The 4,335-nt window shown below is 36.2% G+C and overlaps 1 pseudogene; it reads right to left on the bottom strand.

Moving 5' to 3' along the window:
* Positions 1-1,432: 1,432 nt before the first annotated feature.
* Positions 1,433-4,335, bottom strand: part of LOC103474099 (uncharacterized) — a 12,219-nt pseudogene continuing 9,316 nt past the window's right edge.

Here is a 4,335-nt window from a genome sequence, read left to right as displayed (position 1 = left end):
AAAGTAACTAAATTATTGAGATCTTGCCTAAATGAAACGTTGTTAATGGGAACTACTTTTTCTTCCGCTTGGTAAGTATGTAATGTGTAAGGACGTAATGCCCAWGCGCAGCGTGCTGCTGACGCTCACTCACTCAGAAATGAACATGTTGACAGATTATTAAAAAAGTGACATGAAGCTATTTCAGCTGTCATTTTATAGTAGTTTTAATAATTAAACAATGAGGTACACTGCTAAAAAAAAATAAAGGGAACACTTAAACACTTAAGTGAATACTTAAGTGTTCCCTTTATTTTTTTGAGCAGTCTATTTAGTAGGGTTATTACTTTACTAATTTTCTTTTTTTTAGTTTGCAACTCCATTTTCATATGTTTTGTATATTTCTGCTGAGTTAAAACAGCTTATAGTAAACGAGATTGTTGTCTCAATGTACTTCTGAGTTTAAAATGAGTGCATCAGAGTACATTGTGTTCTTTTTATGAAGCCAAGATATGGATTACATTTATTTTTTATTTAATTAAGAAACAAACTAACTGTCTTTTGCACAAAGTATGGGATCTGTATTGCCAATACCACCTTAAATTTTACTCAGTATTGGATCAGAAAGAAAATCTGTTGTATCGAACATTAATACTATCTCACTGACATTTTGGGCGCTTTCCCATTTGGATTGTATGATGTCATAAAAGGGGTTACAAACATGATGAATAAAATATTGTTCAAACTAATATTAGTAACTTATAAAGTAAGAATTTGAAATATAAACCAAAAGTTAAAATATTTATCATGACATTGAGCTAATCAATGTTGTCAATTCTAATCTCATTGTGTGGAAWACCAGCCATTTCAAATCACACATCAATAGAAATGTCATGACATGTCAGTAAGACGTCCCACATCTTGCATCAAGAAGATCACTTTAAGGTCCATAGCAGACGGAAACATGCCAAGAATTATCTTAATATATAAACTGATATTGTCTCTGAAATTGTTGTGTTAAATGTCAACCGTTTAAATATTAAATTATAATTTCCAGTACACTCTGCCAACTTATACAAGAGTATAAATTCATGGGGGGGTTTATTTTTCATTGACAACAACACAAAGGATTCCATTTGGACATAGTCTGTTTTAATTATCTGAAKACATTTCATTAAGTATGTGATTTCGCTTTCTGTGCTTGAAATAAGAAATTTTTACTTATATAAAATAAGCTCTAGACTTGAAGTTTGATTGGTAAATATTGATATTCTAGATTCTAGCACATATTTACTCATAATAAGTAATATTTTCTTAATATTAAGCTTTTATATCTTACTGAGATAATTAAGTACAAAAACACTTAAAATAAGAAAAATATTCTAACATAAACCCCTCTTGGTGAGAAAAATTATCTTGTCAGAAAGAAAACAAGAAAAATCTCCTTAATTTAAGATATTGAATCTTACTAAGATTTCAGTTTTTTCAGTGTATACAAATATTTGCTGCTCTTTGTAATGTTTAGCTCTTTCTCTATCCTTTTCTTCAGCTCCTCCAGATCTTGGACCTTTTCTTGGTCTCCGTTTTCCTTCATCTTTTCAATCAGGAAGTCCAAATGGACCAAAGTGGCTCGTGAGTCAACCTTTAAGGCAATCTTCTCCAGTCTGATAACACAACCATAGGCCTCATCCAGAAGTTTGACCTTTCTGTTGTCAGTTTGCTGGTTTCCTCTTCAAGGTTTTCCAAAAGACTCTTCTTGTTCTCACATTCTGCTTTGCTGGCAGCAGCATATTTCTCCTTCACAGCCTCCAGGGTTTTCTGAACTTTTCTGGTCTTTGTCACATATCTCCAGTTTTCTTTGACATGATCTGATGCAGGACACTTGTTGGTACAAACTGTGCAGCGATCATTCAGCATGACTTCACAGTGTGATGGATACCAGGCCATTGTGCATCCAGGATAGTGACAGTTCTCCTCACAGAAAGGACAAGTGACAGCTCCTTCATAAAATACCAACCACCACATTCCTCCTCTGATTGGTTCTTTGTCTTTGTAGGGCTCATCAACTTCTACAGTGAAGTTCTTATTCTTCATCTCATGCTTATCTAAAGCCTCTTTAATCTGTCTTATTTCATCCTGTTTCAGTTCAGTATCCTTGATTCTCTCCTTCAGGTTCTGGATGCAGGCCTTCACTCTGATCCGGTCATTCAGAACCTCCACTGTTGTTTTCAGTGGTTGAGGTTTGGTTTTTTTCTAGGAAGTCTCTCAAATGTCCCATTTCTTCATTTGTAAAGTCCCAGGAGTGTTTTGAATTTTTGTGTTTTTTTGTGTCATATCTCTGCTCTTGCTCTAGGTTATTGAATATGAAGTGAAAAGGCTGATTCATCTCATCTTCGGAACATTTAATATTTGCATCTTCCAGAGCCTTAAGAACATTATTTGGTGTTCCTCCATCAGAGTGAGTGATCAGAGCTACAATGCTTTTCTTCAGATCTTTTCCAAACAGAGACATCACTGCATCAAAAACGTACGTCATTGGATCATTCAGTCGGTTAGTACTGGCCTTCATCACCAGACCCACTGCATTGATCTCATGAACTCCATCCTCTGATCGAAACAAGTCAAACAATCTTTCACTGACTATGTTATCTTCTTCAACACCTTTGGTGTTTCCAAATCCAGGAGTATCGATGATGGTCAGAGAGAACGGCAGAGTTTGGCCTTCAAAACCAAAGATTTCATAAACGATCACATCTGGTGTCACACTTTGGGTTTGATTACTTTTCTCCTCCTCAACTATCTGAAACCAGACATTATCCTCAAACTTCACTCCCACAGCGTAGTTGAACAGAGCGTTGACTAGAGTAGATTTTCCTGCTCCTGTTTCACCAACCAGTAAGATGGTTTTATTGATCTTCATCTCATTTTTCTCTCCAACCGTCAGTCTGCTAAGAGTTCCTATCATCTCTTTCTTTGGTATCACCTGGTAGACAGCAGGAGATTGGTCTTTATTGATATGAACACTTCCTGACATCAGTGTCTCTAGATTAGATGAGGTCATTGAAATCCTGCAGAGAAAGGAAAAACCTTTATTTAATAAAGACTAAAATAACATTAATTATAACTTGAAATTTAAAGACAAACTGAGGTCATTCCCGTGGATCTTGGTGTTATTGAAGCAGCCAAGATGACTTGTATCTTGGACAGGAACTTTCTCGCTGACACCAATGTCAGAGAGTCCAGCTTCACTCTGATGTCACTGGCCTTGCAGATCAGTCTGCTCAGTCTTTGTGTTCTCCACCCCTCAGCCTGCTACCCCACCACATCAACCTGAATGCTGATTGATCATTGCAAAGGAGAACCGTGCACTGATGTCTATTTATTTTCCTTCCATTACCCTTAATGCAGCTCATACCACTACATTCACCCAACAAAAAAGACATCAAAACGTTTGGCTCGATGCCAAGAAGGGAGCTATTATTTGTATTGGGAATCAGAGATACCATGGTGATGTAAATAGGATAGATTGTGGAAAATGTTTATTCAATAAGATTTAAAAAACATATTAGATTTAGTTATTAAAGGTTTGTTGTTCTGTTGAAGGTTAGCTAGCTTAATGTTGACCACATAAAGAGCTACAGGTAGATTAGTTAGAAAAGTTCCACCCTGTCAGGTTCATGAAAATTAGGGAGAAAAGTAATAATATTAAGTCAAATAAAAAACCCTAACCCTGCATTTCAGATGATGGGCATTAGCCAATGAAACACGGCCCCTGTGGTAAGGTCTGTTGGCTACTCCGGCGCAGGAAATACGGTGGCCATCTTGGAGCGGTCGTCCCTCCGACTTTGCTGAATCAAAACAGTAGAAGATGCCTCAGCACTGAGGGATATTGTTGTTCGGATCGATGGATTCTTGATGTGAGGCTCAACAAACAACATTTCACAAGTAAGATGAACATATTATAGTGTATATTTTGTGACTGGAATATTACTTTACTGTATTTATGTCCACCGTCAAGATACCAGCTAATATTAGCCACAGTGCTCGGTGTAATACGGGTTCAGCCGCTATGAAGGATAACTGAGATTCTGTAAATCTAAAATAATTAATTATTCTCTAACATTGACTTAGATTATCTGACACAAGAGCCTATATTAGAAATGGAACAATGTAACGCATATTATAAAACTTATATTATGTGTTATAACATTCACCAGCAAAGTTTACACAGGTGGTGAAGACTATTATTTATATGTAATTCTTTCACTAGTTAGATACATCCCAAATCTTCCGTTTTGTTTTGAAGGTTTCCTAAAGACACGATGTGAGGAAGAAGAGGGAGAATCTATAAAGAGA

The sequence above is a fragment of the Poecilia reticulata genome, linkage group LG12, assembly GCF_000633615.1.
Source record: "Poecilia reticulata strain Guanapo linkage group LG12, Guppy_female_1.0+MT, whole genome shotgun sequence".
Classification (NCBI taxonomy): domain Eukaryota; kingdom Metazoa; phylum Chordata; class Actinopteri; order Cyprinodontiformes; family Poeciliidae; genus Poecilia; species Poecilia reticulata.
This window is presented reverse-complemented; position numbering and strand designations above follow the sequence as displayed.